Raw genomic sequence first — 12,497 nt, 5'->3', positions numbered from 1 at the left:
ATGTTTTCTTATCCTACTATCTTTTTTTCTTTATTCCTTTTCACATGTTATACTTTTCGCTAATTTCTGTCTTGTGAATTTGTCCTCTTGAGAAAAAGAAGACGAAAAAGAAACAAGATGGAAAAAAAAGAAAAAAGTGGGGAACGTGGTAGAAAAAGAAAAATCGCTTAATGATTTCAGAAATGGCGTTTAAGACCGCCTTGGCCAGAAGCTGTAATACGGGGGTACAAAACCACTTCCTTTTCTCAAACACACACACACACACACTAACAAAATATCTTCCTATGTGGTGTCTGTATATATATATATGTATGTGTGTGTGTATGTGTTTGCCATCAGATGGTGGCGGCTTTTCTTGCACGAGGGTCTCTGTCATCAGGGCGGTTGGTGGTTCGAGAAGAGGGAAGACATTCCATCAATCATGGACACGTCAAGTTCTCTCTCTCTCTCTCTCCTACACATACATATATACATACTATGTCCTCATACTCCTGTACCTTAGACGCTCCATAGAATTTTAACGCAACCTCCTTACTAGTTGTTCTGAAAATTTATTAAACAATTCCATTACCTACTTATGTTTCTAAATTTTTCTATAATGAAGCTCTTACATCGAAAAAATAGAATCGATTTGGAACGCAGTTTAGACTTATAAACGGCGAAATAAAATATTCTTGGTAGTAGTTCTGAGGCGTTTCTCAAGCAAAGCAAAAAAAACTGTATTCTTTACTTACATTTTAATTCGGTCCAATTTAACTGCGGTCATATAATAATTCTATATTTTCATGTATGTCTCCAAACTGTTTGTTTAATCTTGAATTGAAGTCCATAAATCTTGTTTTTTTCCGCAATTCATGCAAATATGTGAAGTGACCGAGTGATTCTCAGGTATCTGACAAATTCTAGAGAAACAAAATAATATGTTTTTTTTTATTCATACGGTGTACTTTTAAATTCAATATAACTGAAATAACAAATAACTATGGCACTTACATTGAGAAAAATACAGTATTAGTAGTACACTTGTAAACAGACGATCATACCATGCCCCATAAAATCACAACAGCTTAAGCTTAGATATTTTCGTCAGAAGCAGATAAGAACTGCCAGTATTTATTATAAAATCAAAAACTGACTTTTATTTGAGATTTTCAACTTGATGTTTACACAACAGAAGCGTTTCACAGAAAGAAACAAACTTTTGCCAATGGATATACACTATCATTATACAAGGTGTTTCAAAACAACACTGACAACGTTTGAGAGGTGATTTCTTATAGCAAGATAAGACAAAAAATAGACCAATCTTGGTGCAAAAATGCTTCCTTTCCGAGTTATAGACTGCCGAAAATATTAAAAAATGAAATTTAAAGGTCAACAGCTTCAAAATTATGGGACCTACTGTAGTCGGTTCAAGACTTCACTTAGGAATTAATATGTGCGCTACCCATAAATACATATTTCAGAATCATAAAGTACTCACACAACATTCTTATACAGGGAGTTTCGCTACAAGCTTTACTCACCAACTACACTGGGAAAAATCCGTTCTCCGGACAGCAATATACTGTACACTCCGCATCAAAAAATTGCGACAGCTAACGCCGTGAAGTTAGGCCACCCAATATACACCTTCTTATCCCATAATCGTGTCAGGTAAAGAGACCCCCTCTCTCCTCCTTTCTTCTCTCCCATACTAAAATTAGCTAACACCATGAGCGCAATTATAATTTCAAACTACACATGTATTGGTTTTGATAAAATTAAATAACAAAACTGAGACGAAACAACATTCATAAGTTGATGTAGGGAGAAACTGAAACACACATAATGAAAAATTAAAACCAATGGATGTCTATTACACAGAGATTCAGAAATGAGTCAGTGAGAGAGAAAGAGAGAGAAAGAGAGAGAGAGAGAGAGAGATTGAGAGAAGAGGAGAGAAGAAGGAAACAAAAAGGGAGAATATATAAAAATGTGGAACTCAAATATAGTAAAAAAAAGAACCTAACATTATAAAGTTCCATTTCCAGAAATCCAACAGTAATATAGAAACAACGTTTGTTTTCATATACTTTTTCAGAACTATTCGAAGATATAGAGAATGCTTTAAACATTCATTATGTCACTTTCATAAAGGATAGCATACCCAATTTCCAGTAGAACTTTAGATCTCCTAGACACATCTAGGATAATGTGAAAAGTTTAACACACATGCTTTGTTTCCTCGTGGTTCGATTGCAAATTCGGTAGTGTTCATTGGACTTAGTGATCCAAAATACATTCTAATAAACTCAGTAGGTAGCGTTGGTCATACCCTCCATTTCAGAATACTAATGCAAACTGAACAGAAAAAGAAACGAAACGAAAAGAAAAGAAAAGAAAAAGATAGAAAGAAAGAGAAAATTGAATGAGTGTTATTTTACTGCTAAATTTCTATCAGAAATACGCTATATTAAAAGTCGAAACTTTATTGAAATGAAAAGTTACAAATGTTCAAAAGAAAAAGTTTATGTTCCTCATAGATGTAGCATGTTTCACATTTCAACGTGAATAAAACACATTGAATTATAGGATGGAAACAAATATTGTGTCGAACTAGCGTAAATAAAATTTTGTTTTCATATAAAGAAAGAGGTTACCATTTTCTAGTTTTTTCCGAAGATTTATCTGTTTCGAACATACAGCATCAATTTCGTCTCTTGCGGATATAACGTAATTTGCACAGATAGAATGAACAGGCTAGAGCTCAAACTGATCATTGTGTCAATCGGATGATGTTGGTTAGGTTATAGACCATCACTGGGTCGAGGATCCAAACCTGTAGTGACCGGGTAATTCAACTGAGACTCAGCAACCCAGAGGATGAAAAAGAGATTTTACTTATTCCCTTGCGATTAAACAGTATTTCTTTGTCAGAGATTACCAGGACTGGAAATATTATCCCCAGAGCACGAAAAACACGACGTCGACGTTCCCGGCTAATTACATTTTCTTGCTCCGTTTTAACTTTGGAACACGCACACTCACATGAAGTGAGAGAGAGAGAAGGGAGAAGTGATAGATACGAAGACAGGATAGGGAAACGTCAAGAAAGAGAGAGTGGGGACGAATATAAAAATAAAACATACGTATCATTGCAGTGTATGATGTAGAACGCACACACTGTTTACTAGAGTTATCACCAGTGATATCTTACAAGTTCTCCATCAGAAGATGAATCTCTGTTTGCAGCTATTATTTTATGCGAAACAATCAATGAAAAAATCAAACTACCTGATGGGAAATCGAACCAAGAGTTTCCATTTGGAAGTCTAGTCTACCACTACACCACCGATTGTTTTACTCAGACTTTCTTTAACAAATGGTGTAGTGTTTCTTTCTGAGAACGATAACACGTGAAGTGTATACTGGAGATCAATGAAATGTTTAGAATGTCCTGGTAATTCACTTGCCCTTTCCCAACCAACATTCGTAAATCATCTTTATTATGATACAGGTGTTTGATTCCACATTCTTATATAGCTCGTTAAGTCGATAAGTCGATTCTTCACAATCACTTTGTGAAAAGAAATCATCTTTGGTATGAACAGGATTTGAACATAAGTTAGATAGCTGTACTATTCACAAGTTTGTTACGTTACTTCAACACTACCTACCACGTGTAAATTCAACCAAGATATTACCTACCCTAGTTACAAACCAGCTCTAATAACCTCTATTATAAAATTGAAAGTAGCTATGTTTGTGGCTCCTAATCTCTTGAACCACCCGACAGATCTCGATCAAATTTTCAACATTTATAAGATTCGGGCCTGGGAACCTTTTTTGTCATTTCATTTTAACGGTAGAACTTAGGCGGAGGAGGAGGGAAGATATTTGAAAAAGAATAAAACGTAATAACTCTTGAACCACCAGACCCATCTCTATCAAACTTTCTACATAGATAAGGTTTGGATCTGGGAGGACTTTTATCATTTCAGTTTGACGGTGCAACGTAGAGGCCGCAGAGAGGGAGATATATATGTAAAAAAAAAAAAGTGAAAATGAATGTGTCTATGACTCTTGAACTACCCTACCGATCTTGATCAAATTTTCAACATAGATGAGGTTCGGACCTAAGATGGTATTTACCTATTTCCTTTGACGATATCAGTTAGTTGTGAGGGGAGGGAGGAGTTAAAAATAATAAATAAAATTTGATAACTCGAACCAAACGATCAATCTCGATCAAATTTTTGAATAGATGAGGTTCGGGAATGAGATTACTTTTATCTATTTCCTTTGACGATATAAGTTAGTTGTGAGGGGAGGGAGGAATTAAAAATAATAAATAAAATTTGATAACTCTTGAACCAAGCGATCAATCTCGACCAAATTTTTGAATAGATGAGGTTCGGAAATGAGATGACTTTTATCATTTCACTTTCATGGGAGAACTTGGAGAGGGGAATGGGAAAGGGAGATATATAAAAATAAATAACACTTAATGACTCTTGAACCACCAAATCAATCTCGATCAAATTTTCAACCCAGATGAAGTTCGGACCTGATATTATTTCTGTCATATCACTTTGACGGTGTAACTTAAGGGAGTTGTAGGAGGTGCGACATTTAAAAAAATAACGAAAAATGACCGTTATTAGTAGCGAATATATAATTTTTGGAGTCGCTGAGATTAACAGTGACACGCCTGACGCTGTTTAAATCCAAATTCAGCCATGCAACTTGGAGGAGGGCGAGACATATAAAGTTGATCGAAATAAACACTATCAGTGCCGAATACATAGTTTTCCGGTTCGCTGGGATGAATAATGCAGATGCCGTGCCCCACAACATAGAGTGGAGAGGGGATATTTAAAACTCATCGAAAATGACCGATATCAAAGAGCGCTTTAGTAATAGTAAAAAGTGACTGAGTAACGGAACATATTACCATTTTTTCTCAATTTAACCCAGCGAAGCGGGTAGTTGATGCTAGTAATACTACTACTACTACTACTACTACTACTACTACTACTAATAATAATAATAATAATAATAATAATAATAATAATAATAATAATAATAGACAACTATACTGTGAATGTAAACATTTATAATAATAATAATAATAATAATAATAATAATAATAATAATAATAATTATTATTATTATTATTATTATTATTATTATTATTATTATTATTATTATTATTATTATTATTTACGTACTTTTGAACCTGCACGACGGAATTACTGCAAAATATGTTTTATTTCTGTAACTTTTCCTGGATTGTATGTTTTTTCTTTATTAGTGGGCACTAATTTATCTCTAGGCCGTCGAAGAAATGAATTTCGTTACACACTTTGGTGTAAATAGCCTCACAGGAAGAAGCCGGTTAGTTCCAAAGATCAGAGCTAAAGTAAGTAATATTTGGTTTGTAATTTAAGGTGTCATGATAGAGTAGGGATAATGTAATGGCCTTATGAATAATACAACTATTTAACATAGGTTCAAATCCTGCTCACGCCAAAGTTGATAATCTACTTATCATACTGGGCAAGCAATACGTAAAAATGTGAAAACAAGCACCTGTATCGTGATAGAGACGATTTACGAATGTTGGTTGGCAAAGGGCAATTGAATTACAAGGACATTCCAAACACATCATTGATCTGCAATATAAACTTTACGTGTCATCGTTCTCAGAAAGAAACACTACACTATTTGTTAAATAAAGTTTGGGAAAAAGCAATCGGTGTGTAGTGGTAAAGTGTTAGATTTCCAAATGGAGAAAGGGGGTGGCATACCGAGACATATAAAAATAATCCAAAATGACGGGTATTAGTGTAAAATCCATAGTTTTCGTGGTCGCTGAGGTGAATAGTGATATTCCTACAGGTGTTGACTTCCAAATACAGTCCCCATCGGCTGAGGCCCAGAGGTGTTGTCTCTTCAAAATTAGAACCAGTAGTACTCAAGGGGCATAGTAAAAGTAGTAGAAAATGACTAGTATTTTTCTTTTCGTTGTTCAGATTGTTTATATAGATATTTTATCTGATCCACGCGAAGAATGGTTATTTCAGGTAGTTAAATAACAAAATTGTAGCATTATTCAATTTAAGAATAGTGCATGTATTAAAGCGTAATTAATCTAAAATTCGTTCATTATCTTAAATACTGATAGTTAAATGCATTGAAGATAAAGAATATGGTAAACTTTTGTACATAGTTCATGTATAAAACAGAAGCTATTGAGAAGTATCAGACAAAAGAGATTGACATTTTATAACTTTCCAATAGATTAGAAGCCTAAAAGCTGCCTACAAACAAAGGACCATTCTTTATTTTTTTTTTTAAAAAAAAAAAGAGGAAACAAATAACGTACAGTATTACATACACCTTCTTCTTCTCGTTATTGTAAACCTAGTCTAATATAAAACAGGAAATGAATAAATCAAAGAAATTAAGTCAAGCACGAAAGATGCCAAAAAGAAATTGATAGATGAAGTATTGAATTCTTTAATAATAATTCTTCATCCCCCTTTTTTATTGCTTTTTTTCTTAGTTCTATCAGGTCTTTCTGTCCAGAATCTATACAACAAAATCTTCCTTCTTCTCCTTTTTCTTCTTGATTTGGTGCTTTATTCCTGGCTATTTCTTCGTTCCTTCAATGTCCTTTTATATCCTATCCGATTCTTCTCTTTTGTTTTTACCGTTTTTTGTACGTTCTGCATAGCTTCTATATGCTCTTCCTCCCAACGTGCTAAGCAGAAGAACAAAAAGCTAGCATTGCGTACAATGCAGTCAATTACTGTAGCTAGCATTTTCACCTTCAATCTTCTCTCCTTTCTCTTTCTCTTCCCGCCAAAAAAGAAAAAGAACGTGCTGAGAAGTTTTGGAAATTTTTCCTATCGAATAGATAGTTTCCTGAGAAACAAAGCCCTTTGTACCAAAAAAAAAATGTAGGTGACATCCTTTCATAAGGTAACGACGGACTCACGAAAGACGAAGAGAAAGAGATAGAAGGAAATAAAACAACCAGAGACATTTTCTAATTTTTCTCAGCATCTATCATCATACCTTCTTCTTCTTCTTCTTCTTTGTCTTTTTCTCATTCCTATTTTCCGTAATTATCTCCTTTTCATACCCCCTTTCTCGTGCAAATTCGCATGCCTTTTTCATCATTTCATCACCAGCGCCATCTGTCTTCTTCTTTCTCTCTTTTTTTGTATTTTTAATCTTCCTTCTCTATCTATCTTTCTTTTCCTTTCACGTTCGTCCTTTTTTTATACGACACTGTAATTTGACTATTGCCACTTTTCTGGAAATACTGACCATAGTGTTCTTCATCTTCTCTTTCTGTCCATTTCCAGATATTCCAGGATTCTGGAAAATTATTTAGAAAAAATATATAATCAATTGCAGACAGTTTCTATGCAAAATCCTACTAATGAATGTGGAAAACATTATTGAACCTGAGTGTCAGCTCTCTCCGTTAGATTGAATGAATCAATTGCTTAATGCAGGTACCATTCTCCAATCATATTGAAAATTTGACGAGGATAAAAGAAGTGAAAATATCTCCAAAACGAAACCCGAGTCTGGATCTTGTTAATCGGGTTGTATCATTAGGTTGTTGTTAATATACCGTTTACGCCAGTACATGAAATTTCTGGTAGCCAGGTCACAATTGGTGACTAAATAGTTTAGTTTGTCGATTGGCATTTGGCCTTTACTTTGTAAGATAGAGTGAAAACAGCAATCAAACGCTCTTATTTAGACCTGAAATTTCGGGTCCTGGTTTAGGAATATTAGACCTGTAGATCTATTAAATCGTACGTGTAGTAGTATACATAATAGATAGTGACTATAACTCATGCAGAAATAACTTCTAACATTAATTTCTATCAATTAAATCAATTTGTAACATTGATTTACGTGTCTAGCTTCTAGCCTGTTTTCACCTGCAGTATTTGTTTTGATAAAATGTGTAAATACATTGCACGATTGAAAATAGTAGGAATAAGACCAGAATCAATTGTTTTTTAAGACTAAAACTAATATCCTACTGTATATAAATCTGCATGAGCTGACATAAGATAAAGGGAGTACTTTCGGTTGATGTAGAAAGTTGAAATTTGACGTGATTGTAGCTTTTCAAGACTAAACAACGGAAAAATTGCCAAAAGTGAATATTTTTAAGTTTTAGGGGATCTAAAGGGGGCATGAAGAAATTCTCCATATTATTTAAATGGGACTTTTTTTGGACTTATAATCTCATGGTTTAGGTACTTGAAACTTGAATAAAAACTTGAAATACGGTATGATTATACGTTTTAGTTAGCGTTAACTAAGTAAATCACCAAAAATAAAAGTTTCCAACTTTACAGTGGATTTATTGCTAATCGAAAAGTCTTCCCCATGTTATTTATATGAGACACCTTTTACACCCCAAAATGATTGGGCACTGCCTGTAGGGCTAGAATGATTACATTTGGTATGATTGTAGCTTTTAGGGGGTCTAAAGGAAGGATGAAGAAACTCTCCCATGTTATTTAAATGGACCTTTCTTTTGACCTATAATCTCATATTTTTGGTACTTGAAATTGAAATAAAAATTTGAAATTCGGTATGCTTTTACGTTCTTTTAGGGTTACCTAAGCAAATCTTAAAAAACAAAAATTTCCAACTGTAGATTGATTTTATGGGGAACTGAAAAATCTTTCCCATAATAGGATGCCCCCATGTTATTTATAAGAGACATCTTGTATACCCCAAAGTGTTTAGGCACTTCCGGCAGAATTAGAATGATGAAATTTTGCATGATTTTAGTCTTCTACTACTAACCTACAGGAAAATTGCCAAAAGTAAATATTTTTAGTTTTTAATGGGTCTAAAGGAGAGATGAAGGAAATTCCCATGTTACTAAAAGGGGCGTTTTTTTGGGATACAAAATCTTATCTTTTAGGTAGGTAAAATAGGAAAATAAATGTGAAATTCCGTAGAATTGTGGAATAAGATGTACGAGGCAGTAGGCCGAGCAAACGCAGGAGTCTGGAGGCGGAGCCCTCCGCTAGCCGAATGCTAGTTACTTAAAATAAAATGTAATGCTTACTTACATGATCCCAGCTTTGGTTACGTATCATAAACAAAAACATGATTAATAAATGAGTTAATGGAGTGAAGGTAGTAAGACCATCCATGTCTTTGGATTGATTATTTTAATAAAAAGCATTTAAAACCCATTGTATTTTAAATAATAATATGTAACGGTTTCTGATATCTAACATATCCTTCTTCAGACACTATTGAACAAAAATGAAAATACAGACACATATATAGTCATTGTTATGACAAAGTTTAAATTCTTAACAGACATATATACAGTCATTGTTATAAACATTTTTATTCTATTTGCTGAGGCCTTTAACCAATCCCATAAGTCTTCGTGTTCATTTTCTAACTAATCACGTTCCTTCATTTTTAATACTTTAATGAAACGAAAGAACCACAAGAAAAGCCAAGATTACTACCCATCATAGGTACACCAACATAGCATATGATTTTCAGATCTCATACCTGTCATATCTGAGGGATATTATAGGCTTTCAGAAGGAACTTTAAAAATTATGGGATTATAAAAGGATTTCCCTTCAATTTCAATAGGATGTGCCTGCCAAAATAGAAACGTTAAGGAAAATGGAATTATCGACGATATTATCATTGGATTTCAATAGAAAATTTAAGGGTAAGCGAAATATCCACACAATTTTCCCTGAATTTCAATAGGATGTTCTAAGGATAATAGAAATATTCACGGAATTTCCCTTGGATTTCAATAGGATGTGCTAATCATTGTAGAAACTTTAAGAATAATGGAAATATCAATAGTATTCCTCTGAATTTTAATATAATATGTCTGTCACAATAGAAGCTTTAAGATTAATGGAAATGTCTATGAAATTTCCACTGGATTTCAATATAATGTGTCTGTCACAATCGAAGCTTTAAGGATAATAGAAATATTCACAAAATTTTCCTTGGATTTCAATAGGATGTGCTAATCATTCTAGAAACTTTACGAATAATGGAAATATCCACAGAATTCCTCTGGATTTCAATATAATGTGTCTGTCACAATAGAAGTTTTAAGAATAATGGAAATATCCATGGAATTTCCCATGGATTTCAATAAGATACGTCTGTCACAGTATAAAATTTAAGTAATATAATGGAAATATCCACGTAATTTCCACTGGATTTCAACAAGATGTGTCTGTCACAGTAGAATCTTTTATAATAATGGAAATATCCACTGGTTTCTTTGAATTTCAATGGGATATACCTGTCAACGAAAACATTTGGATGTTCGAAAGTAATCCTATATTTATCTTGTAAAGATCAGAGACATTTTACAAAGGAATATCGTAAATAGTTCTGCTTCCTAAACCCTGTTCGGCGTAAGCTCTAAACTACGATAAACTACGATGAAACTAAATCTCGCTGATTTGCTGTTGTCCTACCGAACTCCACAAAATAGTTCATGTGGTTGGATTATTACTTTTACTATGAAGCTCCATATAGAACTGATATATTATTATAAATGACAAAAATATAAAACGGATTATCTAATAATACTGCAATCGAGTGTGGTTAATGAAGCAATAGAAATAAACACTAAGCATGCGCAGTAATTATGGCGCCAATTCAACTATGAAGGCGTGTTCTGCTTTTCAAGTCTGAAAGATGGCTGCATGAATCCCCGTTCCGCGAGTGTTGTGAAACACCAAACCTTTACTCACTAAGCAGTAATTGTTCACCAGCGAAATTCATTTTTTTTAATCTTTCGAGTTTTTTCTTTCTTTTCTGCTACTGCTGTAAGTATCTGGACAACACGAGACAGTATTGTCAAAATGCACGTGTATAATTTGCTCCTCCCCTTGGGGAGTGGGAGTGATACATTACTAGCCAATCGTAATTGTGACAAGCGGAAGGATACCAATATTTTGTTTATCAGAGTTTAGAGCTTACGCTGAACAGGGAATAGTCTTAAGCGGACAGTTGGACTAGAAAAGTGCAATGTCTCATAGATTCGTGACTGACGTTTGGACAAGGGTGTCCCGGGCTGCAGTTAAGCCTATAGGTTCCACATATCCCCAGAACAATTCGCTGTGAGGTTTCCACAAACTTCTATGTGGGACTTCCAACGGTTGTCAGGACTGTTACCTAGTTCGTTTTCTTATGAAAATGGACAAATAACAATTCAAAAGAAACAATTCCTCTACTATCAATGGACTAAGCTTTGTTCTTGTCATCAAATGGTGTTTAGATACTCGCTAAAACCATAGTTTTTAATCTGATTTTAAAAAATTTAAACTCTAGAAAGTATAACTATTTTGTCGCTATAGAGAAATTTGAAACTTGATAAAACAATGATTAAATGAGGAAACTTTGAAAATAATATACCTTTTTCAAGCATTACAAAGACTTAGACCCCCCCTGATGTATTCTGCGTTGCTCTTTGTGACAGACCTGCAAGGAAGTCAAAGGAATGTCTGTCTGCTATGTAGGCACATACCCTAGGATAGAACCAGGAAGCATTCAAACTTGAGGTGAGTGCTTTAAGAACTGAGACACCGCAACTCCTATTTTCTTTTTTCTTTAAAAAAAATCACTTAAGTCAATCCCGAAGTAATGTCTTTTGCGTATGAGCATTAGTATAAAGAGCCGCTTTCGCTCGTTATTTAAGGCTTACGCTTTTTTTAACTTTCTCAATGCATCCCTCTATCCTCACCACACATACAGATGCAAAGAGAGAAAGAGAGAGAGAGAGAGAGAGAGAGAGAGAGAATGCAAAGGAGGTGGAATGAATTGACAGTAGAAGAGGACAGAAAACACATAGAAGTCCAAAAGTGCCACAGGGCGCGCTTTGAAGATTTCCACAAATTTAAAGGCTAAAATACGTCCGTCTGTTCCATATATCATGAAGAGAAGGCTGGCGAATCTTCTAAGTATTTCGTCTCCTCTGACACTCCCTCAGAGTCGAGTCCTGTTGGAACTTTGGGATGATTTAAAAAAAAAAGAGTCGAAAGAGAGAGAGAGAGAGAGATCAGAAATCCTCTCGAGCAATGGTACTTGTGCTCCACTCTTCCTACCACTAACTATTTTATCCAATGGTAAGTTCCTCAATAGAGTGGAAGACTCGAAGACATGCAGTCCCTCTCTCCTTCTAAAAATTTTGCCACTAGGAGTCTTTAACTGTACGTGGCTCCAGCTTCTTCTTCTTTCTCTCCCTCCTTTGGTCCTACACACGGTCTCTTTCTGTATCTTCCCATTCCCTTTCTATCTTTCCCTATAGCGTTCTTCAATGCCTACAACTTTACAGAAAGAAAAAGATGAAAAGGAAAAAGAGAGAACATGTCCCTACAGATATCATCTCTACAGGAGTCGCGGCCACCGAGGCTTTAAGCGTCCGGCGGCCAAATGTACGGCCAGAAGAAGAACGAATATAT

The sequence above is a fragment of the Thermobia domestica genome, chromosome 18 (assembly GCF_964235325.1).
Source record: "Thermobia domestica chromosome 18, izTheDome1.hap1.1, whole genome shotgun sequence".
NCBI lineage: Eukaryota > Metazoa > Arthropoda > Insecta > Zygentoma > Lepismatidae > Thermobia > Thermobia domestica.
This window is presented reverse-complemented; position numbering follows the sequence as displayed.